The 27,763-nt window shown below is 44.2% G+C and overlaps 1 protein-coding gene across 1 annotated transcript in view; it reads right to left on the reverse strand.

The window, feature by feature from the left end:
- Window positions 1–27,763, reverse strand: part of CHRNA6 (cholinergic receptor nicotinic alpha 6 subunit) — a 38,776-nt gene that overhangs the window by 7,687 nt on the left and 3,326 nt on the right. The window contains exon 2 of the mRNA XM_075488468.1: window positions 1,545–1,684. The gene's annotated coding sequence lies outside the window, so the exon portion shown is untranslated. The remainder of the gene's footprint in view (window positions 1–1,544; window positions 1,685–27,763) is intronic.

A 27,763-nucleotide genomic window follows, 5' to 3' on the forward strand; every position in this document is an offset into this window, starting at 1 on the left:
GCTGGTGGCTACATGTTTTGTTGGACTCAGTGTTTAAAAAGCTCTGTTTACACAGTACTGGTCAAGATTCAAGGAAAATGGCATCTGTACCACAGTGTTCTCGTATTTCTGTGCAAACCTCTAAAGCAAATGCACTCAACCACCACTAAATTAGGTCACTGTTGTACTGATACCTTCTATTTACAGTCAATTATTGCTATTGCCCATCAGTGATGAATCAGGAAGGTGCTGCAAGAGACACAAAAATAAAAGATTGGATCCTGTTCTAATGAGCCTTCAGCCTGAAAGTATTTAGAAAGACTCATATTATATATATTTATGAATGCAGGCTGGCATTCACAATGAAAATTTCTGCAAGAATATTGCTTTGGGTAGTTCTTAGTTTTTAAGCATGTGGACTCAAAAAATTTAAGATATTTACAAGCCAAAGGTAGAAAATGTTGTAGATGAATTTTCAACATTGCGTACTAAAGATTAAGCACAAAGATCATTTTGAAAGGCCTGTAGGGCTCCCGTCTATGGGTTAAACTATCTAAGTTCTTGTAAAAATGACTCTTTCTTGAGAAAATCCAACTGATTTACATATTACATATTGTCCTTTTTTTCTCCAAAGACAGCACTGGGCACCAGGGGCTGCAACGTGAGACAGAACTACTGAAACCTGCCAAGCTACCTGTAACATGGAAACAAAATACTTTGACAAAGGAACTCCAAAAAGTGACAATTGTCTTCACCATGAGGACTTACAATGCCTTCAGGTATACTCTCAGATAACTTAGCTCCCTGGCTGCTGTTGAATGTTGCTCCTCACTGTTTGCCTGTCACTTCATTATGGACACAACTAGGTACCTTCAGAATCAAAACTGAGCCTCTGTTCTGTGGATCATTTGCTTCACAGAGCAGACTTCAGCAAGGGTTAAGGTCAGGTTTTGCTTCTTCCATAGTCCCTCTGCCGTGCCCAGCAGGTCTGCCACCTCAGACACACTCACCCTTCTATACAGTGCATCCCAGAACACACAACATTCATCCCCAGCTCCATGTTTTAAAACACCACTCTGCAAGCTGCACTTCTCTTATGTTATTTTGGAACAGACAGACTGAAAAAGCATGCAAAAAAAAGAAGACTGGTTTATCTCTCAGGGCCACTGGGAAACAACACTGGTCCCACAGGAGAACTAGGCCACATGCTACACAACGTGGACACAACCAGGTGTCTCTGGAATGGGCTAGCCCTGGGGAGAGTGGACTTGAACATTTGGTACTGCTACTCTGGGTGCCAGAGGCTGCTGCCCGGAGCAGAGGGATTTGACGCTACAGAGTAAGCAAATGAATCTGTGTAGTTCGAACTGCTCATTCGGGCAACTGGAGCGACTTGGCTGACAGAAAGAACAGCAAAGGTCTCAGCACCTACATATATGCACACATGACAATGTCAGCTATGAGAGTTGTAGGTGCAACCATCACAATTACATCTGCTGCTTTAGCAATTTGCATGTGTTTGCAACTATCCCCAAATCTCAGCAGTATTCTGTAATGAGTCTTACCACATTTGTAAGCTGGGTAATAGCCACTTCAAAATACACTGTGACAGGATCAGACACATTTTCCACTGGCCTGATGAACTGGTTATACTGGGAGAAGAGTTTGTGAAATAACCGTTCCTCTGATTCGCAGGCTGTGGTATCTGTGTTGGTAAAGATAAAGGACAGCTATATCAGAGGTAAGGAAGAAGGAAAGAAGGTGCTGGATAACATACTAGTCCATGCTATGTTTCTGGAGCCTGTGATTGTGACCATGCATCAAGACACAGGAGTACAGAGAGAAGAGGGCTGCCAGTATGCTGTCAGTCGAAAGCATTCTCCTGCAGGATGCTGCCCACTGCTCCCTGTCTCCTCAAAGTGTAAGGTAATGGCTTGAATGCAAATGTCTCCTAAGCTCTATCTAGCCTATGGGCCTCCATTTGGCCCACCCTGATATCAGACCAAAGTAAAATAAGGTGGTGTGAAGTAGAAAAAGTAGAAATGTGGCGGATTTCGTCTTTGGGAGTTTTTATGGTAAAACTGAGAGTTTATGAAAAGCATAGCTACTTACTCAGAAATTAAAAGCTTGAGGCTGCGACTATTGGATCAAAATCTATGTCAGGGACGCTGATCAGGTGATTATAATCATGCCTCCTAGTCTTAAAAACTATGACTACATTTTATCCTCAGCTTGCTCAGTTTGCTATTTCAGCTCTTCAGATAGCACAATTTTTGCTCTGAAGGAAGTTCATTTATTAAGTTCTATGAGGAAAAAAAGTGGAAATATTAAAATCTCTTACAGATTAGCATGCATCTTTATAATACAGAGCCATTCTTTGGGAACAAGCAGATTGTAGCTGTAAGCCCCTGTCAATGCAAGACAGACCGGATGGCTTAGTGGGAAAAACGTATATGACAGGCACTGAGCTGCCTCACTGCAGAGTCAAGAATGCTCTCAATCTGTTATATACGGCCCAAACCTGAAACAGTTATTTTCACAGTGCTAAAGGCTACAGACTTTGATTTCAAAAGGAAAGATTAAATCATGTGGACTGTGGAGACATGGGCTCAGAAAAATACTTTTCTTGAATAACCTTGCTATTTCAATGCACTACTATAATTCAGCACTTAAATTCAAAATACTTTATAAGGCAAAGATTTAGAAATTGCTCCTCATATTGAGCACAGCTGTGTTATCAAAGCTATATGATGATGTCAAAGATATTACTGATACAACTGAGGAAAAATTAGTTTTTCAGACACATGGTCATAAGTTTTTGTATTAGTCCCAGACTGCACTAGAACACGTCAGGAAAGCAATCATGATAAGCCTTTATGACTGCAAATATTAAACATAGAAGGCGTTTGTGTCAGGCAGCGTGGTCTCTGGCACAACATAGGACATAAATTTGCAATTCACATTTCCTTCAGTGAACACAAGGGCCTGTGGTTGCACAGATGTCCTACAGGGAGATGCTTAGTCTCAGCATACTGCAATGTTTTCATGCTTAGGTCATACTTCCCCTGTTTTTGAAAAAAAAAAAAAAAAAGACATTTCTGCCTCTAAGGTGATACAAAACATGCTCAGATTCAGGGGATTATCACAATTAAAAGCTGAAATGTTGGTTACTGGTGACTTACATGTATGGAAAGAAAATTCTAGTAAAACTTCCATGACTTGATGCTTTGTTTCATCCTTTTAGCATCATCCAGAGAAGATACATGAATGTCTGTAAAGTTTGGATGTTTGTATATCACGTATTGTGCCATTCAAAAAGGAAATTGGAATTTCCTTTTCAGATTTCCTCATCATCATCCATCTCACTGTGACCAGAAGTACCCTACTGTGGGAACACGAATTTCTTACCAAAGTCTCATGACTAAAGCCGGTGAGTCTAAATTCATCTTTCATTTGAAATTTTCCTACTGGCTTCTTAACAGACACATGCTTTAAAATAAGGTAACAGAAAGAGACAAGAATTCGGGCCTTTCATTTTTATACTTCAGTTACAGATTCTCATCCCATTGGTGCTGCTTTAGACAATGCCTTATGCCTTGCTAACACAAGCACTGTAATTCATACCTGTCTTGGTCATCAGCAGAAGTGAGACTTTCAAAAAAGATGTAGTGTCTTAAGAGGAAAAATCCTGCTGAACCTCAATGGACTTGTGCATGGAAATCACTTCAGCATATTTAACCATAGATCACAAATAACAGTGAACTAAAATATATCAAGTTCTCACTTTTGAAGGTGTGAGTACCGAACGTGCACATCTTTAGCCTGCATTATTTAAGCAATTGCAAAATTCAAGCTCCAAAAGAAATTACTAGAACTCCTATTTCATTTTCATTCTTTGCTAGAAACAGTTCCTCAATTAGTAATCAAACCAAAATGAAGAGTTTTATGTGTGAAAATTAGTATTGCTTTAGCTCTCTTAAAATACTGTTGAAATGTTACAGATTTTAGGTTAGAAATAGCTGGTAGAAGCTTTACATTGAATTCATTCCAGGAAAACAGAAGCAGAGACAGTGACTAGAAAATATTTTAGAGACTAGTATTGAAGAGAGCCTACCTTTAATCAAGGATGTGAACACGAATGCCCACACACAGAAAGCAGGGTAACACCAACATAGCCACCTCTCAGGATGCATTGCTAGCAGCAGAATAGAGCTTCCTTTTGAGAAGAGAGGTTTGGGGAAAGAAACAGAAGGCAAGAAGACATACAAGCCCCCTGGACGGTAAGTAGGCGGTACACAGATGGATGTCAGTTTTGCATTTGCAGCAAACCCTGCAGTCTGCTGAGCAGAGCAAAGCCTTGCAGAGTTGCTTCCACTATCACCAGGCGAGGAAAGCTGATGCTGTGCAGAGAGAAGGGAGTCGGGCAGCATCCTATCAGGTGACTTTTCACATTTCCAGTCACCCGCACCCTTGCCTCTGGGGAATGTATGAGTGCAGGAGAGAGAGGAAGGCAGACACAGGGCAGCCAGCGTGGAGCAGGGGGAGGAATTCACTCAGCCCTCCACCCACTGGTTAAAGAACACTCATCCAAAAGCAGCTGCTTTAGCTATTGCCTGGTGCTCACCTGAGCGAGCCCATCAGAATATGCAGAGATGGAACAACTTCAGTTTCTTGGCTGAGAACTAATTCTGCAGCAGGAGAAATAGATGCTATATGGTTTTAACACCTCTACCAGAAACCATCTGAACCTTGAAATAAGCACAGCATCATGTCATAGGATTGCTTGATAGTATTCTGAGTGAATAACTCTAAGGCAAGTAGATTTATTATTGCCATCTGACAGGAACAACTAAGCATGCTAAGTTTTTTCCTGACAGACAAGTCAGCTCACAACATCAATTCTTCTATAATTTTTTTTTTGTGTGCAGTGATTCCTGTGCCAGTATCATGCTCGTGTGGAAACAGAGCAGTAGAATAAAGGAGAAACATCAGGTGCTGTTACCAAAGTACCTAACAGGCCAAGTTCACTGGGACAGAGTGTTACACGTAATCACAGGGGTTAAAAAACCGGAGATCATGGGCCTGTAGAGATTAATGCGTGTTCACTCCTCAAGCGTTCAGTATGCATGTCCTTGCCACAGGAATGCCTGAAAAGAATCTGTAGGCAAAGAGTCTGAGAAACTGAGGGCCCTGTTTAATGGCAGAGGGGTGGAAGGCACCACAGGTTACTTGGTGCCGTCCAGCCTCCCAGAAAGCAGCTCGGACAGGGAATCTCCTTTATGTGTGCCCAATCCAGCATGAACAAGTCTGAGTGACTGGATGAATGATTTGATCAAAACAGAAATGCTGCTGATTTCCAGGCAGTTACAGTGTAAGTGTGGAGAGAAGAGAAAAGCCATGAACAGAAAAAGGATGCCCTTCATACTGTAGAACACAGAGGCAATGCTGCAGCTCAGGATGAGAAAGCGATTTATCTTCTACATAAATTGTTAAAAGATGGATAGAAGGGAAGAGGCCTGTCTGGAAGAAAGAGACTTAGGAATGAGTTGCCTGCATAGAGAAGACACCTGAAGTGGACAAAGTTGCCTGTGGCAAATTTTGAGGGATGAAAAGGCAGACTTGGAGGATTACCTACAGAAGCCCTACTCCAGAGCTCACCAGAGTCAGGAAGCCTTGAGCAGAGAGATAAGAAAACAATAAAAACAAACCACAAGAGTGTTTGGCGGGCTGGGAGTCATCTTGCACTCTCAAAAGCAGCAGCAAACTAAACATGGTTGTAAGTGGAGAACACAAGGCATGGCTATGAGGCATCTCCAAGCTGAAATTAGATATGAATTCTCCTTACAAATGATTTTAAGATAAAAATGTGGGTTTCACCATAGTGATTTTTCATGTAAATTTCCATTTTACAAACATTTTCCAGGGAAGAAAGTAAAAAACACAAAAAACATTTTGCTTTGTGTCTGGTTTTCCCAAGTTGCAATGTTTGTTAGAATGATGTTAACAGTCCAGGTCCCTAATCTTGCAGTTCCCTCACCTTACCTGATGAAGCTCATACTTCCTCCTTGAATATATGCTGCCTGTGGTGCACTGTGGCTAACAGAATTACGGAGCCATGCAGCATCACAGGATGCCTGTGGCTGGCCGTAGTCATGGCATACATAGTCCTGTTGAAGTCCAGTGCTTGTAGAAAGATGACATAGGGTAACAGAGTCAGGTGCAATTTGAAAACAAACTGACCCCAAATTAAAACGTTTTGACATTTCCAAACTTTTTGTTCTTCCAAAAAATGGACAGGCCAGGGAATCGGGTGTGAGAAGTTAACACACCTGCAAACGCATACCTGGGTTAAACTGAAAGGCCTTCAGAGGTGAGGGTAACGAGTGCATTTCCCCTCCGGAGAGAAGGAGAGCAATGGTAGGCCAGCTGGCAAGGTGATCCTTACTGCCACACTTGAGGTAAAGAGCTCCTTTGTTATGGGGAGGAAGGGACCGGGGAGGCCGAGTTAGGAAGCAATACCAATCATTCAGTGAGCAGACGGCAGGGATTGTGCCACGCCTGCCCTGCTGGTAGGACTCTGCTGGAGTGGATGCTGCCTTTGGGAAAGGCTGAAGAGGAAGGCAGAGTTCAAACTGGGCCATGACAAGCAGCTGATGAGGCATCCAGATACAGAGTCCACAGAGACCAGCCTCAGCAACAAAGAAGCCAGCTGGAAGTGGAGCAAAAAGTTTGTGAATCATTGCTGCTAGGAAGGTACCTAATTGAATCTAACATGAACCAGCCAAGGAAGGCGTCAACATGCCAGGCTCAAACAGCAAGCACATACTGACAGGCTTTCACTCTTCCTTTGCCCTCCATGTGTGGAAGAAGAGGCTGATTTAGTCCCTTCACATGTGCTTTTACTCTCCAAGAACATACTGACTCAGAGCAAAATCTCTGGCCTCCTTTCTTCAGGTGAGGTGGCTCAGGCAAAAGAGGACAAGCAGCTTGCAGGGATGCACAAAATCTGCCTACTATAAAGGTTTCTAGCACACGGATGCACTTCACCACCGGAGCTTGACATTGTAAAAGTTGCATGGTGTTGACTGTGAAAAAAACATCAGGACCCATTTGGAGGGTTGCCTGTGTGCCCTGTAACTCTGGCTGAAGGCACGTGCCCTGGTGCTATTGGCAATCCTAATGACAGATCCTGACTTTTGGAGTCAGGCCTAGGTTTGAATGGCTGATTTCTCCCTCTAGAGCCAAGTAGTTCCCTCCTGGAGAGCCCTATCTGAATTGTTTGTAGGCTTTGACAATGCAATGGGTTCACGTGCACTGGGGCTGTGACAAACACCTTTTCCACGGTGAGACGCTCATGCCCTGACCACCTGCTGAAAAGACACTGAAACCAGTGTAGGAGTTCACTTCCCAGCCCTGTCAACTACCACTAGGTAAGTGAGTTTGCACCTAGGGGCACCTGTTCCCCTTTCCATTGCTGGTCTAGAAGCACTGTGGGGGGATGAGCTGCTTCTCACTGTTTTCTTGCTCAGGGCTACGTGTACATTTGCCAGTTATGGCTGCACTGAAAGATGTGAAGATGGCTGGGATCTCAGCAGCATTGCATGTTATGTCTACTTTGCTACTTTATGTCTACTTACCGCTTTTGCAAGCAGACAGCTATTAAGGAAGCAATCAACTCAGCTACAGCTCACTCCTATCTGGGTGTTCACACACAGCGCTTCCCTGGGCATGGGACTCCTACTGCTAGTAAAAATGATGCCAGAAGAAGGAAACTGTAACGGGATAGTGAAAGTATCCCACCATCTTACTGACAGCTCAGTAGTCAACCTTGGATAGCTTGTGCATTAGCTAAGTTAAGGTAAAGAGAGAACTTGGTAAAGCTCACAGACAGAGGGGAGATTTCTGAGAGTGGGGGACGCTTTAATTGAGCAGGCAAATGAAGGACAAGCTCTAAAGGCTAGGACGTGAAGCTGCACGGCAGGCTCTGAGTGACAAAGGAATAGTTTAGCTTGCAGAGGTTGTTGGGACTAGTGCTTTTTCTGTGCCTGTGCTGCATGGACAGCTCAGCTGTTTGTGAACACTGACATTTTACCTTAGAATGCTCTGTTCTGATTCACAGCAGTTGGAGGCTGTCAGCTTCCAGGTCTTTCAAGCTAAGCTGCCATCCCTTGTCAGGAGTAACTCCAGCTGACAGTAGAAATAAAGCAGGCTTTTTAACCATTCAAGGCATTGCAGACCTTGGGCAGGGAGGCAGAGGCCGTCTCTGGGACAAACCTCTGAGAGAAGTGCTCTGTCTCAGCAAGCACTGGGCTCAAAGTGGAAGTCACCAAAAGATATTTTTCACACAAGTAGTTGGGTGAAATGGTCACAAAGATTTATAACTTCTGGAAGCAAAACTTCAGAATCTATTAATTGTGTTGTCACAGTTATCCTTCACCAACAAGTGTTGATCTATTACTAAGGCAGAGCGAATCATTGCTCCCTACATTCTCCCTTCTGACATCATCCAGGAGGTGTTTTGTCTCAGCTGTTTGTCTTCGTTTCTCCTGCTCTTGGTTTCTGAACTGCATTCCCCCAGCCTATCCCCTCTCCCCCAATTCAGTAGGCAAATGCTTGTCTGACGGGCTTTAGGTCTCAGTTCCACCTCTCACCTTCCCCACCTTTAAGTCCTTTTAGTGTTCGCCTTCTCGTGCTATCCTTCCATCACTTCATCATGGCACTGTCCTGTGTCACCCCTCAGCGATCTAGCCTCTGCCTGTCCCCTTGCACCCACGTTCTTTTCCTCCCTCTCCCCTTCACCTTGCATCTGCCCATGATGAAAACACTCCAATTAACCACAAAGCCTTCCACTCCCAACCTGCTGCTCTCCTCCAAACCTGTTTCCTTCTGTCTTTTTTTCTCCCCTCTCTTTTTTTTTCTCCTAGCTTCTCTACCTACCCATCTTCCTGCCTCTTTTCCTCTGGTGGATCACAGAATCACAGAATCACAGAATCATATAGGTTGGAAAAGACCTTTAAGATCATCGAGTCCAACCATAAACCTAACACTGCCAAAAACCACCACTACACCATGTCTCTAAGTACCTCATCCAAACGTCCTTTAAATACCTCCAGGGATGGCGACTCAACCACTTCCCTGGGCAGTCTGTTCCAATGCTTGATAACCCTCTCGGTGAAGAAAAATTTCCTAATATCCAGTCTAAACCTCCCCTGGCGCAACTTGAGGCCATTTCCTCTTGTCCTATCACTTGTTACCTGGGAGAAGAGACCGACCCCCACCTCTCTACAACCTCCTTTCAGGTAGTTGTAGAGAGCGATGAGGTCTCCCCTCAGCCTCCTTTTCTCCAGGCTAAACAGTCCCAGCTCCCTCAGCCGCTCCTCATAAGACTTCTTCTCCAGACCCTTCACCAGCTTCGTTGCCCTTCTCTGTACGCGCTCCAGTACCTCAATATCCCTCTTGTAGTGGGGGGCCCAAAACTGAACACAGTATTCGAGGTGCGGCCTCACCAGTGCCGAGTACAGGGGCACAATCACTTCCCTAGTCCTGCTGGCCACGCTATTTTTGATACAGGCCAGGATGCCATTGGCCTTCTTGGCCGCCTGGGCACACTGCTGGCTCATATTCAGGCGGCTGTCAACCAACACCCCCAGGTCCTTCTCTGCCAGGCAGCTTTCCAGCCACTCTTCCCCAAGCCTGTAGCGTTGCATGGGGTTGCTGTGGCCCAAGTGCAGGACCTTGCACTTGGCCTTGTTAAACCTCATACAATTCACCCCAGCCCATCGATCCAGCCTGTCCAGGTCCCTCTGCAGAGCCTGCCTACCCTCCAGCAGATCAACACTCCCACACAACTTGGTGTCCTCTGCAAACTTACTGAGAGTGCACTCGATCCCTTCGTCCAGATCATTGATAAAGATGTTAAACAGAACTGGCCCCAACACCGAGCCCAGATGAAGCATCAGATGAAGCACCAGAGGATGAAGCACCAGAGGATCAAGAGGTGATGAGGAAGACAGGGGAGGGAGAGAAGAGTGGTAAATTTTCTCCCCCTTCTCTTACTCCTTTTTGTTCCTGTTACTTGTTCTTTTTCCTCCCTTTATGCCTGCTACAACCTCTGTCTTTCTAGTCCTCCCTCCTTTTCCTCTTTACCCTGGTATCTGAGATTGCTTCCTCTCTCTCTCTCTGTGCTGCCCCTTCTCTTCCTCCATTAATGTTTTGTCCTCTGAAGCCTGCTCTGCCTGCCACAGCTTAGTGTTCCAACGCTGAAACACACAGCACACAGCACAAGTATGTATCGGCTTGCACAGATGCTGAAGCAGCACCTCCCACGTTCACACGAGACACGTGCACAAACACCCTCACTCTCAGACAACTCTGAATACGTTATGTTGGCCTCTCTCCTGTATGTGCATACATGTGCAGCGCCATGCACTTCCACTTGTGTGAAATCTGGCATATCTTCTCCATAAATGCTTGACGCAGAAATCCAACTGGTGACACCAGCCTGCCCAACCCTAAGTTCTTTAGAGACCCAGTATAATTTCCTACAGCTGCATAGAAGTAATACCAACACCAGCACTTCCCCATTCCTTTTTTTATTCTTCCTCTGTGAAGTGAGAGCCATAGGGAAGTGGAGAAACACAGCTCTTCCCGGGGCAGTGAAGCATTATATCGCTGTTTGCTCTGACCTTTCACATGCTCTACCTGCTTTGTCTGTGCTGATTAGTCTCATCAGGGCACAAGGTGTCTATTAACCTCTGTTGGCTCTGAGTGCAGTTGGGATCCCCTGTTTTGTTTGACTCCTGGATATCACTACAATAAACCAGGCTGATAAAGCATTTATCAGAAGAATATTAAGAATCCAGTTTTCACTGCCTTGCTGGCAGAGATTCAGCTATCACAGTAGCGCTTCCAGGTCATTACCCTTTGCTTAAGTGTTAGTACAGTCCAGCTTGTCAAGCGTCACACCCTGAGCAGTACATTCACACAGCTGGTTCATCTCCTGCACTCCCTGCAGCAAAGCCTGGATCTCACCCGTGTGTAAGCCCTGTGCTTTGGCCTCTCTCCTGCTCTGGGACCTCATGTGCCAACAGCGTTTGCTCTCTGATCCACGAGCACTGACCAGTGGCTTCTAGAGTGCAGGAGGTATGAAGCATAAGTGAGGATGGAACTTCAATGGCTACTGTGTGCAAATGTGCACAGTAATGTGCTTGTGCTTCAGGATCATTTATATTAAAACATTTTTTTGTTAGTCAGATTTTAAATGATGGGTGGGAAGAGGCCTTGTAGCTTGCACTGATTAGGGCACTTCCACATACTGAGCATAGAATTTCTTCAGTTCAGTAGCTTCCTCTGTGATATAGTCCTTTCTTCCTTTTTCTTTTGTTTTAAAGAGATTGAACCACAATACCTCTGTCAGACTCCCCCTGTTGCCCAAGCTATAAAATCTGGTAAGTCAGGCAGTCCATTACACTCTGAGTAGCCAAGTACATTAATGGGGATGCCTATTCCCATGATGCTGCCTGCTAAGCAGCTGCAGTACCCAGAGTAAAACACAAAGATCATATTTTATAACCTAAAGCATCACTGACGGCAACATCCTCAAAGCACCTTCCATTGTACATATGGGGTCAAATAGCATCACTTTTTTTAGCTTCAGTGACCTCCAGCTTGGACCAACTCTTCTTGTAACCTGACAAAGATTTATGCAGGCTGATAAAATCTGATCCGTTTCAAGGAACTAAAACCCAAACCAGTCATCTCTCTTTGGCTTTTCTAGCATTCTTACTAAAGGAACAAGTTCTGGGAGTATGTTTTCAACATGTAAAATACATGTTCCTACACTTCACTAATGTAAATACCTTTCTTTGGTGCAAATTTACTTTTACATTGTAGGGAGGGGTAGATTGGATGTTTCTATACTTTCTTTTGACCTCTTTGCCATATATGCCATTTCTCCTTAATCCCAAAATGACAAGACATATTTTGAAGCAACTCTGAATGGATAGAGATAGGGATGGAGATAGACCAGCAGACAATCTCTTTGTTTATGCACATAGTTGTGGTAACATAAACAACATAAAGACCACACAAGCTTGAGTAGGATCTCTTGGAAGCCACCGAATCCTACATTGACATCTGCAGTGCCTCCAGGGATGCTAGTATAGCCAACATTTTTATTCTAAGAAATTTAGCATCTTGTAAGTAGGGAAAAAACCAAATCAAGCATAAGTGTAAATGGAAGTGCTTAAAGGGATGCTATGACATAATACCCTGAAATGATAGATTGTTGGATTCAGTGAGTGGAGGGGGCTCTCCTAATGTCCTCTTCCTGTATTGAGGATAATGGGTATAGTAGCAATATTGTTAGGGAAAATATGATAGCAATGAGTATGATGACTGGAAAGGGTAGGCATCTTGGAATGAAAGGTACAGGGTCAGATTGAGCAAGAGAGTGATGGGAATATGACTGCAGTAGAGTCCCAGACTGAAGGTCTGAAATTTCCTAGGCTAAAAGGGATGAAGGAAAAGAAGACTATTAGAAGGTTTAGCACAACAGAGAATGTTGCTTGGAAATGAGGAGCAGTATGATGGCCCTAGAAAAGAATTATTGGGGAACAATGTGGCTTTGTCTGTGTATCCCAAAATCTGGAGTAGGAGGAACACCAAACACTTGGACAAGCAGAAGAGAGAGATGCAGGATAAATCTTCTCAACATAGGTGTATCTCCTGGAAGCTTCCTGCCCACCACATGCCCCAGTGCAGCAGAGATAACAAATGCTTGACTACATGGTGATAAACACTGTATCCATTCATGTCTCATTAAATGTCAGATTCCACCTGGGATAGAGAACTCAGAAATGCACCACATCTAGACCAGGCAGCTTGACATTCCTCTGTCATTAATCTTCTGTCAGAGGACAGAAACTGAAGAGAAGCTAAGTGGGGGAAAAGCTTTTGTCAGGTTGGACACCTAAGTAAACCCTCGTACCTTGCTGATGTTGGAGGAAAGCCTTAACAATGCACTGGGCACTCTGAAAGTCTGTGCCAGCAGGGAACTGGGGTGCCAGTTCCCTGCTGGCACCCCAGCCAATACCAAAAAAGCGCCATTTGAGAGAACACGTAAATGCATGAGGTGAAAAATCCATGTCAACAGGAACGCTGACATTCACTTCTCAGACTTCACCTGTAATAAAACTAAACCAATGCCCCTTTAAAAATACCTATGGTACCTCTGCCTGAAATCTGAAATACTTTCCCAGGTGATGAAAATGTTGAAAGACACAGCTTCTCCATGGATCATAAAGAGGCCATAAACTTTGTTTGAAAGTTGTCAAGACTTCAGTCCTTACTCCTTATTCTGCAACACTGGAATGATTTACAAATTTTTCTCTTAAAAAGTCTTCATGACTAGCCCCCAACATCTCCCAGGGCATTACAACATTTTTATGGACAATGCAAGGGTGTTTGCACATGGTAAAGGGGACTCTTGAAGACAGAAAAGGATATCCTTCTGGAAGCAAGAGAAGTGCTGTAGTATTTTGTAAGGGCTCAATATATTTAAGACATACCTCTAAAAGTTTGTGTGGGAATTTGCCATATTCAGTGCAAATGAATGGAAAATAGCTGAGCAAAAATATAAAAAATTTATGAACTCCACTCTCCCATCTTTGTTAAAAAGAGCCAGGGAGCTGGGAAGGTTAAGTAATCCTGTTCGTTCCAGAGTCTGTGAGATGCTCTCACCCTTAGTGTCCTGTGGCTTTTGAAGAAACTATCTTGTTTGGGATTCTCTGTGCTCGGTTTTGTGAGTAGTTTTGATCCCTTCTGATTAGTAAGTATTGATGTTATTTTTTTAATCTGGTTTATTCTCTTTCTGCTCCTAAAGACCATAGCCTCACTCTGGAATAACAAAAGTAGTAATAAAAAGGTTTGGGTCTGAGAGAGCCCAATATTTCTCTCTCCACCTATTTTCCCAACCCATCACTAAAGGTTTCTGGAGTTTCTCAAAGCCAGTGGGCAATGAAGATGCAGTCCTGTAATGCAGGGGCAGCCAAATACTCCAGTGTCAAAAAGATCGACTCCGCATGAGCATGAGCTCTGCACAAACAGAGCAGCCCATCTTCGAAGGAGTCAATATCTACACTGGCATAGGAGACAAGGCATGGAGGAAAAAAATCTCAGTGGTCACATCAACACCTGGAACAGCCAAAGCACTAAGCAATCCTGGGAGTCAACAAAAATTGAACAGGAAAATGTGGACTTCAGGGCACTAACCACAAAGGGATACTTCCTGGACAATCAGGCATATTCACAATCATAATTTCACCTGAAACTCAGCCCCTGTTTCTGTTTTTCAACAGATTTCACTGGAAATTGGTTAGCAGGAGCCCTTCTGGCAAAAACTAAAGACACAAAATCTTGAGAAATTTTGCAGCAAAATGAATGACGGAAACAGGCAGGAATTTAGTCAGTCAGACCTCAACAGTCCTGTTAAAATTCCATGTGGAACTGAGAAATTGTGTAAATGCTTTTTTTTTGACTCCATGAAAACCTATCAAAGTATGCAGGTTTAGAGCAGCACTGATGTCAGATCCTTGACATGCAATAAAGCACATTAAGTGTGCTTGGATTTCCCATCAGCTGAGAACTTCGGTCAGAATTCTTCTCAGGGGACATATTTCTTCTCCAGAAGGAACTGGTGCAAGTCTCTGGTGAATTTTGTCCTCTTTGAAAGAGAAAATTTTTATCTCTGTGCTAAAACTGAGTGTGCACCGTGCCACAGAACTTGTACTCAGATTTCGCCAACATGTCTTAGTAGTGTTGTTTTAAATAGCCCAGAGCCATTTTTCTGAGCCATTTCTACAGTTTGTCAGAAAATCATGCACATTTTCACAAGACATTTTAATTTCCTTTTAGGTAAAAAATGAAAAATGAGGAAAAGAAGTATTTGGCCAACCTAAACTCCCTGACAGGGCTCCTGGCGAGGAGGAGCATGCTATGACTGTAGTGACATTCAGCAGCCTCAGAAGAGCAAGCAGCCAAGTGACATCTCCCATGAAATCTCATCATGACATGCCTCCTATGTGAAATATTTCAGTTTTCAGTTGATTTATATGAAGGGCAGGGAAAAGACTCTTTTACCATTAGAAAATGTGCCATCCTTCTGCAAACAGACCTACTTAGCCAAAAATCCAGACTTCAGCTGAAAATATTTTTAATCCACTTTATTCATTACTTAATTGCTGGCTCTCAAACAACATGTACTGAGAAAGACAGCTGTGGGACTGACAGAATTTAAATCAATCACCATCTGCAGAGGCGCAAAGAACAAAGATACTGCAGTACAAGTGACCAAAGCTCCAGTGGTCCTGAAACATGTTACCCTGGTATGCCCGAGTTACGATTTTTTTAACCTTTTGAGGCTGGCCTAAGTTTGCATCTGGAAGGAGAGCACTTCAAGGCTGCCAAAGGAGACTAGCTGCCCATTCCCATTTAAATGCATGACAAATTAAGATCCAAATCTTCTGGTAATTCAGAAAGAAAGAAAAAAAGTCTGTCCTCTGCTATGTGAGGAGCAATCCCACTTAAGAAAACAGTAACTCTGTAACTGAAAGCACAAATGGGTGCATTCAGGTTAACAACAGCCAAGTGGTAGGATCTTGCTTTTGGTAGGTTGGTGGACTTGTCCATCTCTCCTGTGGACTTCGTATTAGTGAGGGAGGCATGGAGGCCATCAGCAAAGCTGATCGTCTTTCTTCTTTATGTAGCAATGCTTTATTTTTGTTAAATGACTGCCTGACAGCTACAGAGATCTGTAGATTTCATTTAATACATGATTTTGTGAATCTTATGAGTTCAGACGTTTCTAGGACAGGCTGAGCCATCAATACCTCTTGTGCCTCTGGCCAAAAAGTGTAAGGAGAAAGCCTGATGTCATTATGGTCAGAAACCACCTTTTCTGTTGTGCTCTGGAAGAGCATTTGGAAGGAAGAAAGGAGAATAACAGCAACCTCCTAATAAGCATTGTGACTGAAGGAGGGAGGAAGTGGAAAAATTAATTAAAAACATCATCTGCTTTAGTTACACAAGTGTTGCCACTGACTATTAACTATGAGCAAGGTGTGCTGGTTTTGGCTGGGATAGAGTTAATTTTCTTCATAGTAGCTAGTATGGGGCTGAAAGGGTTAAATCCCTGACAATCCCTCACTAAGACAGACTTGCATTTTTTTAGTTTCACTCGCAACCTTGTTCTCTTTTGTTCTCTTCCCCTGCAAAGATAGTTTTGGTTACCTGCTGAGCAGAGTTGATGGTGGGACCTCTCCTGTGACTTCTTACCTGATAGGACTAAGCAGGCCTTGAGCAAGCTCGTTAGGCTTCCTAATTAAATCACTGATAACAGGAACTCAGGACGATTGTGCCAAAGATAAGCACCAAAGAACTAGCTTAAACCGACCTCCTTGCAACATTCCAAGGCCGAAAGACTGATGAGCTAACTCAATGACTATATAGGGACAAAGGAAGCCCAAAGTTCAACTAGCGGACAACGTGAGGAAGACTATGGAAGACCACCGGAAGGGTGAAAAGACTCTAACCCTAATTTTACTGTGCATGCTTGGACTATGTAAATGAATTCCGGGAACTCATCACCATAAAACTGCCCTTTTCAGGAAATCTGATGAATATGTATGATTTTTCTGTATATGAACTGATGTGTTGTGCTAACCTGGCGGAGCACTTGTGGCGGAGCAATCCCCAGTGCTGCAATAAAGAATACCGGCTTAATAGTCATCCCAACTATTGAGTCCTGATTTCGGCTTTTCACGGCAACAGGGCTATGTTTTGGATTTGTGCTGAAAACAGTGTTGACAATAGATGTTTTAGTTGTTGCTAGGTAGTGCTTATACTAAACCAAGCACTTTTCAGCTTCTCATGCTCTGCCAGGTGCACAAGAAGTTGGGAGCAGATACAGCTGGGACAGATGACCCCAACTGACCAAAGGGCTATTCCATACCATATGATGTCATGATCAGTACATAAAGCTGGGGAAGAAGAAGGAAGGGGGGGACATTTGGAGTGATGGCGTTTGTCTTCCCAAGTACACATTACACGTGACGGAGCCCTGCTTTCCTGGAGATGGCTGAACACCTGCCTGCCCATGGGAAGTAGTGAATGAATTCCTTGCTTTGCTTTGCTTGCGTGCACGGCTTTTGCTTTACCTATTAAACTGTCTCAACCCACGAGTTTTCTCACTTTTACCCTTCCAATTCTCTCCCCCATCCCACCGGGGGCGGGGAGTGAGCGAGCGGCTGTGTGGTGCTCAGTTGCTGGCTGGGGTTAAACCACGACACAAAGCACTGTCTGAAGAGGACAGGCTTCAAGTTTTGTGCATAGGCTTGGGATTAGACAGGAGTGTTTGGTGATCAGCTGCCATGCCACATTCTTTCTGATGTGGTCTTAGGTTTAGGCAGAGCTGAGATACTCCTATTTTTGCTTCAGGCAGAAGTAGACAATCTGCTTAATGCAGGATTAATTCTATCTAACTGTAGCTATTCAGAAATAAGGCATCCATTTCAAGGTTTTCTCTGTTATCAGTGGAAGAAGATTTGCTGCTGCAGAGCTTGACTTAGAACAGGGACGCCTCAGAGCCTGTTCTGCAGGGATTAGTTCACTCTGCCTTCTGCATAGCTTAGGTTAGGCCAGACAGATCCCACCATTTTTCATCCCCTTGTTTAATCTGGCACAACAGGATAACAATGCTTTGCCTCTTAGATCTTCTCTAAACTCTGAGACTGGCACAGACTCTCCATTTGCTGTATGCTTGTACCACCTGACACCCCCTAAAATTTGCAAAGTAGACAGTAACAAGGAAGATGTCCAGATGGATAATAATTAGGGCAGACTACATGAACAGTGAGAAGCATTTGTTTCTCTTTAAGGAGAAAACTCGGTGACAGAAGTGTGGAAAAACATGACAATTCCTTTGCAGGCCTCCAGAGGCTGTGCAGCAGGTCCTGCGTTAGCTTTCTGTGCTATGTGCCTTAAGGCATTGTAGCTGTGATATTGTACATATATTGTAATTGAGCTCATGACTCATCTATATGAATATCTAGTATCTAAAATATATCTAAAAATTGGTGCAAAACATATGATAGTAATCAGCAATACAATTGGGCAGCAGAGCGCTGTAACTAACTATTGTGATTTGCTTTTTGGCAGAGCATCCACTAGCACATTATTAAAAGCATCTTAAATCAGTCTGCATTACCTGCATAAGGAGGAATGTAAATATGCAGTCACAATCAAAGCCGAAGCCTGTGTTGAGCTGGAGTGTGCAGAGCAGGCCAGGCACATTTCAACTGTCATTCATGCATACTACAAAAGATGCAGCAGTTTTGCATCAAAAGCGGTGAAGAAGGTAAATATAATTGGCAGGACACCCCTTGGCTTCAGGGGTGTAAATTCAGCTGTAAAATGCCAGGGCCACAAATGCAAACATTAAAGCAAAACATGATGAAGAGCAAGAGTTGACACAAAGTGGCAACTGTGATCCATTGGGCACCACAGCAAGTTGGTGCCATGTCAAACACCAGCACCAGGACAGGCAAGAGCGTGTCAGTGCTTGTCTAACATATTTACATTGTCAATGAGCTGCAGCTTGACAAGGAAGAGCAAAGGGAGGAGTGAGCAGCAATGACAGCTAACATCTGCTGGAACTAAAATGTGGCTCAGCCAACAGGATCCCCTAGTTTAGAGATGGCTAGAAGTCTTGCAGTTGAGGCAAGGTCAAAGTCTGAAAGAAGGCAAAAATGGAAAGGAGACACAATTTTTGCAAAGACACTTCATTTTCCTCGGCCACCTCTATGGCTAGTAGAAATCTTTCAAGTATACTAATTTGTGTTTTTCAGAGTGATTTCTCTTGAAAAGAAAATGGTTAATTTTGGGAGGGGAAAATAATTAATATTTAAAGCCAGTCTGATAAACATCTCTAGATTTTACTGCCTTGGTAGCCTGTATCCACAGAATACTTTGTTACTCGTCACATAAAAAGCTATCAAAGAGATTCTATTTTGTTTCTATCATTTCTATAGTTTGTTTCATCCTTCCACCTTTAACCCCAAAATTCCAATGACTCTGAAGAAATCTTATCAGTATGGCTGAAGTTTGCAAAATACAAGCCAAAGAAGAGGATATGGTTTGGAAAGTAGAGATTCCAGTGCTGCTCCTCTGCATCCCCTTTTCCCCCAAAATCATCCTTCCTCACCCATTTGGTCAGATGGTGAGGAGTAACATAGAAATCTGGGAGCAGCAAAATATGCCCCATGAAGAAAAATGAAGCCACCATGTAGAAAAATATTAATACAGGATGTCATGTCTCCAAGGAGACCTGTTTGCAGACAGCAGCCTCTGATTGACAAGAAATTGAGAGTTGACTCCCTTGAAAAAGGGAGTATATAGCTGTGTGTTTGTGTGTGTGCATGCATATAAATTTTTACTGATCAGGTTGATAGGTTGGGAAGGCCCTAAGAGTGCATGGCATACCTGAAACTGATGCACTGTGCTAATCGAAACCCTCTGATGCTCCTGTCCTGTCCAGATTAGGCTGCATCATAGTGTGTAATGGTACGGAAGCATATGCCCATAAAATCCCAAATGAGTCTGCAACACTCATGTCTGTTGAGCTGCTAAAGCTGCTTTGGACTTTGGAGGAAAGAAGTTGCACTCCAGTTCAAGGAGTTTAACAGTTCATTTTCAGAAAGTAGTAAAACTGAGAAGTCTAACTGTGCAAAAGAATTCACAAGGTCTATTTAGGAAGCATCTGCAAACCCCTGAAGCTGGATGACCTTGTGTTCTATTTTAATATGTTGTTTGAACTTCAAAAATTGCCAGTTTTAACATGTACTATTTTAAGAGTCCTGTTCCTTGAAAATGAGTACTCAGTTAACTTGAGCACATCCACTCCACCACTGTGCAAAGGGGAAAACCTTGCCTGAGAAGTCTTCCCATGAATTATCTACCCACAAGTATAACCTACACCTTCTCCTTGGACTGAAACCTGTGGGCAAGCATAGCAACAATCTTTCAAGCAACCCAACAAGTCCATCTTGCTTTAGCCTTGGTACCACTATCCACACATACTTTTCAGGCCTTGTTTCTCTCATTCTGTATCAGGCTAAGCATGAATACAAGTCTGAGGTGCAAATCCCAAGCTTTTCTTTTCACATGAGTGCACTCTGTGTTTTAGCAGGCTCCTCCTGCCATTACAAAAAGCCTCTAGAGAGCACTGTATAAAATGGTGGAGCAGCTGGCAAGACACTGGTTGCCCTGGGACCGGTCATTGCTCTTTTAGAAGAAGGATGGTTTTCCTGGGGAAGCTGTATAAAATGCTGGCATGAATATCCTTCACTATCATTTGGAATGGCAATGAAATGGGAAGGTTATCAGAAACCATCACCATTCATTTATGGCTTGTGTACAACTGTGACCACAGGTAAATCTGTCAAGATACAAGGTCTGTTACGAGTCTAAGCCAGGTAGTGCAGGAGAGGGGATATGCCTGAGAATTGTATACAAGTAAAGAGACCTTTGGGGAGCACAGAGGAGAGGCACAGCCATTTCACACACACCTAGAGATTGTCCAGCCCTGGAGGGGTAAGGGCACAGAGTTGTTCCTGTTTTGCAAGGCAGTGCACCTGCAGAGCTGCCCAACAGCTGAAGTTGTTGACATCTCTTCCCTTCTCTCCTGCTGTTGCCCTACCAGATGATGACCAAACACTCACAGAGTGCAAAAAGGCTTTTACCAGCCTTCCACAGTGCACTGTCAAGCCCACGCTAAGGCAGCACAGGTGTCTGTCATCCTCGACCCAGCTTCAGAGAAGTGACAGTGCTACTAATTGATAGGGAGAACTGTGTAAACCCGTGACACAAAAATATTGCAAGTCCTGCACTGCTGAGGAGATGTCTCTGAAGCACAGCTCCTCTTCTAATGCGCTAGCACTAAGCCTTTGCAAAACAAAGTAAAACAAATTAATAAATCATTAGGGAAAGTATTTCCAGTGGCTTTTCTGAACTTTATTCCTTCAGTTTCTAAGTATCACTCAGTGGCCTGTTACTCTCCTCTGTTCTGCAGTTCATGACTAAAATAGAAAGGCTGCAAAGCTGCAGGGAAGATACTGACGGACAGCTCTGCAAATCATTCCTACTGAACCATAAAACTGTCAAACAAATGATACATCTTAGTTGTGATGGCCCTATGCCTCCCGGAAATAAAGTGAATCCCTAATGGAAGACTTTGGTAAGGAATTAAACATTAATTAGGGCTTATACAAGATGGATATAAAAGGGATTAGAGACAAACCATAGGTTTGCTGTAGCAATGGTGGAATGAAAGCCAGAGCATTTATTTCTGAACTTTGGTTTCTTGCCTGATTATGAGCAATACAGACCTACAGCTGAGAAGATCAAATGGCAGACGAAAACATCTTTATTCCTTGTTTTGAAAGGGGTAGTGGCCCAAAGCCCTTAGTTTTCTTTACCTGCTTCACAAGCACAGTGCTGGGAGGGTACTTATGTTCTCAGTTACCGCCATGGCTCCAAACTGGAAGAGCTTCTAATGGGTTGCCTCATGAGCTCATGCGATGGACACAGCAGGTCTAATATGGAAGTTAAGGCTACACTTGGTGTCAAAGTGGCCAATAGCTTTGTAAAGGAGATATAGTTTTAATTGAGTACAGTTGGGTTGACTTATTTAGACAAAATGAGCCAATGAAAGCTTTTCAAAGGACTCAAAGAGCAGCCATTCTGATTTTTCTAGAGGACTTTGTGATTTGTTATTATTTTTGCCTCTGCCTCTCCACAGCCCACACAAAATGTCAGTTACAATCCATGTTCTGTGGAACAAACAAGTGAGAATGTGTAAATCCTGTGCCTTTCCATTTTTGGGGCAGGCTTCCAAACCTGTATTAATTAATATGTTGACTGGCATCTAATCTGAACTTAAAGTTCTGATCATGAGCCATCATTGATATTAACGCAACCAGCATCACAGATTTCCAAAACTTGCTGTCAGATCAAATACAGACAATTTTAATTTTAATTCACAAAAAAAATGTGTCTGGTGGATTCTCTTTACCAAGCATTATGACAAATGATAAATTAACTGACCCATTAAGAACAGATATATAGATAATAAATATTCCCTCCTGGATCAGCTGCAAAACAGCTGACACAAATCTTGTAGCAACTGGGAGCACGTAGAAACCGTAACGATAGCTCAAGAATTTCCTCCTGCGCAACCACAAGTGACTGGACTCAACCTCCACTTGTTTAGTACCAGGAGGTGCAATTCAATGCTGTGAGAGGTCCACTGGTTAACGTTCTTTCAATGGTAGCACAAAGCACTACCACTGTTGGACCACAGAATTTGAAAGTTTCCCTTCTGGTCTTTAGCTATTCCCACTCATGCAGCAGAAAGGTGCTGACAGAGGATAAAACAGATTCACCACCCCTTCCTCTTCAGACCCAGGGCACATAAGGAATCAGAGAGTTGCACACAGTGTGGTTTCCTCCTACAACTAGACCCAAAACTTCTGATGGGCGCTTCTGCGTGGCACTTCTGAGGCCATGTAGCTTCTTCTGCTGCTGCACTGCTACCGAAATTAGCCTGTTCCCTAGCACAAGGTCTCCAATGAAAGCTAACTCAACACAGTTCTGCCAGGTCCTTACACAGGCATGAATCCTTTCTCTTCCATCCTGGTAGGCACATTTTCCTCCCCACATTCAGAACCAAGCTTCTGACAGTTGTGCTCTTCTGAAGCTACATGGCCCTCTATCTGCTCTTGGACAGTCACATTTTTGCCCATCCAAAGGCATAGGTGATGGTGAGAAAGAGTTGTGTTTTTCCCCTTCTAACTTCAAGGTTACTCTGCATGAACATCTCAAAGGCTTTGTGCATAAGTAGAGAGTAAGCTTTGCTGAGCAGAGCAGAAAAGTGAAGTAAAAAGAACAGGCCAGAGCCCTGCTTTCAGCTTCATCTTTGTGACACCCAGCAGAGCCAGTTTTGAAAAATACCATGTTGCCCAGAAGGCTTCCCAGGAAATTATCATGTCTGACATGGGAGGGAACCATCTACATATGTTCACAAGATGCCTGAGATGTGCTAGACGATCACAAATTTGAGGAAAAGCCTTGTCGGTGCTCCCAGTCAAGGAGAACGTGAGTAAGAACAGGAGCTGACATTGAATGTGCTCTTCTAAGGAAGCCCTGTAAATAGAGATTGCAACAAAAGGTAAATCTTTTACCTCTGCACAAGACTTGGAGAAGTTCACTAAACACTCCTCCAATGTTTCAGGTCTTGGCAGAGCAAGCTGTGGAAATCAACTCCCCACCCTCGGTCTACCCTTTGTGCTGATGCCAGTTCTAGGAGCAACGATAGTACCAAAGGCTGTCTGAGGTTTGAGGGATAAATCTGTTCTTTCCTCCACCCTCAGCCTCTCTTCCTCAAAGTAAGAGGTCACATGCTCTGACCATAGGTAAATACATGCAAACCCTAATTCCACCAGAGGACCTAAAGGAGTTGAAAGAGAACTGACTATGTGGGGTGCCACAAAAATAAATGGTAATTTTTGCCCTGAGGGGCTGATGCAGCCAAAGAGGAAACTGAGGAGATAAGGTGGCTTGTGAGAAGGATGCAAGGCAGTATATCAGCCTCAGCTAGCCAACATAGCGCTGTCTCTCCTATACATGACCACAGTTGTAATAGACGTATAGAAGGTGACTGCTATGTAACATCAATGCTATTCCTTCTGGTACCTGTGCAACACTCTCCCTACATTATAAACCAAATTTTGCTATGGGCAAAAGGGAACACAGATTATATGCAGAGCTCAGAATTTATCGTTAGTCTAATTAAGGTCTTCACAGTCTAACTAAAATACAGGAGATTGCTATCATTAGTTCAGGTACAGTAATAGCAACATCCTGAAAATATGATTAAGACTGATATACGTTAAATTCCCAGTATCTATCCCTTTTCTCTGCCCTTATGTTTAGCCTACCATTGTCCTTCTAAGTCCTAAGAGTCAGGGAGGACATAAGCGCTCCCTAAGCAGAAAGTGGATATCACACTGAATCCTTGGCATGCCAATGTCTTCACCAAAGGTAGGCTAGTGGTGGTTCTAGGGTGGTTGCCTGAGCCCTGCTTGGGGCTATTTTTGTATGTTTTCTTAATAAAGTCTGCTTTGTTTTCATTAGTTCCCAGCTAAACTTTGACACTTGGACAAAGGGTAGCTCTTCGCTCAGGGACAGTGGAGTAAACCCAGAACTCTACAACCAGCAGTAAAATCTTTGGGATTTATTTCCCTCCCAAGCTAAGTGCAAAGGGAGCACACACTAGCATCAAGCCCAGCACCACAATACTCCTGAGGAAGAAGTACATAACCCAGCATAGGAAGAACATTGCATCTTCACAGTAGTCCTGTCCATTGACAAAACATAGGTGTTGCCACTGTTTGCAACACAACCTCCCCCAACTTCAGTTAACATAAGGAACTATGCAATGACTGTCTGTATTGACAGGTGTTTATTCAGGGCCCGAGTGTACTAACAGGCTTCAATGGCCCTGACCAGCCTCCCCTGAGGCCCCCACCTACAGCCTCTGCCCATGGGCCAGGAGCCCCATTTCAGCTCAGCCTGGGGCCTTCAACCCCTATCCCACCTATCTTGTAGAAGGTCTGGTCGCAGCACTGCCTACATCTGGCCATGGACCTTGTTGATCTGGACCCTGATGTATAGACTGACTTCCCAGCTTGACCTGGGAGCTGTCCTGTCACCATGAATTTGCCTGGTCCAGATGTGATGATCTGGACCCTGGGCTGACCACATCTGCCACTCTGTGCCTGCCCTGCTCCTCAATTCAGAGGCAGTGGATGGGGCTGGTGAGGCCCCTGCCAGCCCTGCTAGCCCCCTTGGCTCCCTCTGCCTCAGAGAGCAGCTGGCCCTTGCTGCACCCTGAAACATTTTACCCTTGATGGTATTCACTGAGCTAAGCTGAAAAAATTTAGGCAACAGTCATTCAACCACCAAACAATCACTAGCAGAGCTAAAACAAGCTCAGGCCAAGACAAGCCCTGAGACAACACACTGTCAGGTTAATGTAAAGGCCTTGGCCTAATACTTCTAATGACAGAATTCTATGTACCAGGTTACATCTGAAGACAAAAATAGATGTAGAGTGCTGAATTGCAGAAAAGCAACCCCCTTGAGTCATGTTGAATCAAGGTGGGTTAGGAGATGACAGCTGGATGGTAAGGTCCATGTCCCTGGAAAAATGAGAAAGCATTTATTGAGCAACCCTAGGCTATATACACTTGGGTGAAAGCCCGGGGTGTAATTACAGGTATCACCAATGCAAGGAGATGTCAAATCCTGTCCTTGAATGTATCCAGCTTTGGGATACTAGAGTAATGCACATGGATAGTGTCTAGAATTGCAAGAATCCCCATAATACTTGTTAAATTTGTTGTATTCTGCAGAGCTGATAACAAGACCTCCTAATCACATCTTAGGTAAACTAAGTAATGCGAAGGAAGGCACCTGCGAAGGGCAGAGAAGCATTTTCATCACTCTGAGTCTGGCTGTTTGCATCTACCCAGACTATGTTGCATACCAGCAATGGATCTCAGAGTGCAGAGGACCTGCACCTTAGCTACAAAGTGCAGAAAGTCCACTGCATAAAATACTTCCAAAACTCATCAGAATTGTATCTCTAGACCAAAAGTGGGAGTCAGAAAAAAAGTGATGGTGTGGCACTAGGAAAGAAGCAGACACTGAAAAATTTGAAACCCCTGGGGGGAAATGGCACATCCCACCCTATACAGGGGCATAAAGTACCCTGTTCTCTCCTGCCCAACTGATCAACCCTTGCTAATCCCAAAGTGGTGACCATGCAATGCTAGGATGATATGTCCCAGGCACCTTCAAGCTTTTAAGTGCCTCTCAGGAGAGCACCAGTGTACCTGCACCACATTCCACTTCTAGCTGGGGCTGATCACTGCTGCTTTGGAGAAAAGCAAGCACCAGCAAAGGCAATCACCACCAGGGAGCAGACATTATGTCTGCCTGCAATCTACACAGCCTGTTGGCAGAAACCTAGGGCAAGAGGTACTGCAGGTCTTGAAGCAGCATAAGACTGTCCCATTGAGGGGAAAGGCAACAGATCGCTGCAGGCCACATCCAGTTCAAGTACTCATCCCAAGGGCTGGGGATGAATCAATGAAGAGGAGGAAGGAAATCCCAGGGCTCACAAAGCCCACCAGGTCCTGGGGAAAAGCTGCAACACTGTCATAAGCTGAGCTTTAAAAACAAGCCCTCCATAAGAAATGCTCCACTAAGATTCATGCTGCATTGCTGGGAAGACTCCTGATGTGAGATATGTATATCAACAGATACCTTTAGTATGTTGCAGGCAATTACGAGCACAGCGGCAAGTAGGTGGTGGAGATGGGCGTATACAGCTTGCTGGACTCCTGCAAGCAACAAGATCACTTCAGAATTAGCTTTTTACAACGGCTGCCCATGCTATGGAAGCTATGGAGATGCACGAGTTGGAGCGAGCACAATTTCGTACTGTGCCTTCTCCAGCCTAGCAGCAGGCAGTTGAGTCAAGGCTGGTCTCATTCTCTCCCACCCTTGTCCCTGTGCTTCCTCTGTTTACCAGGCGCCAGAGCCACACAATGCCATGTCTCTGCAGCTTACCAGTCCACAAGAAAACAAACTGACCCAAAAAAGGAGTTGCTTCCCACCCAGTTAGCCAGCTGAATGGTCCTCCCTTCAGCTGCCTTGCTGTCAGACCTGACACATGGGAAAAAGCAGGAGCAGGCAAGCAGCGGCAGGGAAGAAGAGCAGGACCAGCCCTTTTGGCAGGAACCCTGGTTAGATTGGATTAGATGTGACATGAAACTTGAGACCGTTCAGCTGAGTCCATCTGCCCAAAGACCAGCTGCTACCATCTGGGAATGTGAAGTTATCCAAGAAGCAAAAGCTGTCTTAAGCCCTGGAATGCCTAACCATTATTACTGCTTAGTTACTACAAAAAATATCCAGATAGCTGTCTGTCATTTCCTCCCAGGGCCAAGAGCAGAACTCATGCTCTGGATTATTTCCTAGGCTTTAGATTCCATATGTTATAGCAAAATTCTTGTTCCTGCCATGTGGCATGATTAAAATGGCTATGTGACAAATCAATCTTGGCAATTCCAGAGATGCTCTTTGAGGCCAAGTTTATAATTCAATTAAGTGCTGAAGGATCTGGAGGCATCTGAATGGAAAAGCCCCCCCCCCCCCCCCAAATTGCTGTGCACTGGTTTCCTCCGTATTCTGCAGGTACCTCCTGACAGAGAAAGAAAACACAGCAGGAAGAGCTACCTGCTCCCTGGTATGCCTGAAGGAGCCTGATATGTCTCTGTTCCCAAAACATCTGCAGGGATGCTGCAAGGAAAGCAGCTGGGGCCAAATGCTTTGCACAGCCTTTCTGGGAGGAGTGACTCAACTCGGGACTAACAGGTTTTATATCTCTCATCTGCCCAGCTTGAGACACTGGAGGACTTTACATGGGCCAGGTAGCTGGGAAGGGTCAGCCTCAGCATATTGGAAAGGGCCAGTGCACAGTGCTGCTCTCCTGCTACTTCCCTTCCATTCTCCCACCATCTCCTGTGCCCATGTGCCTCCTCAGGAATGCTTCAGGACACAAAGAGCTGCCAGTCTGTGCAAAGAGGCAGGAGGAGGCTGCTGT

This window comes from Mycteria americana, chromosome Z, assembly GCF_035582795.1.
Source record: "Mycteria americana isolate JAX WOST 10 ecotype Jacksonville Zoo and Gardens chromosome Z, USCA_MyAme_1.0, whole genome shotgun sequence".
Classification (NCBI taxonomy): Eukaryota; Metazoa; Chordata; class Aves; order Ciconiiformes; family Ciconiidae; genus Mycteria; species Mycteria americana.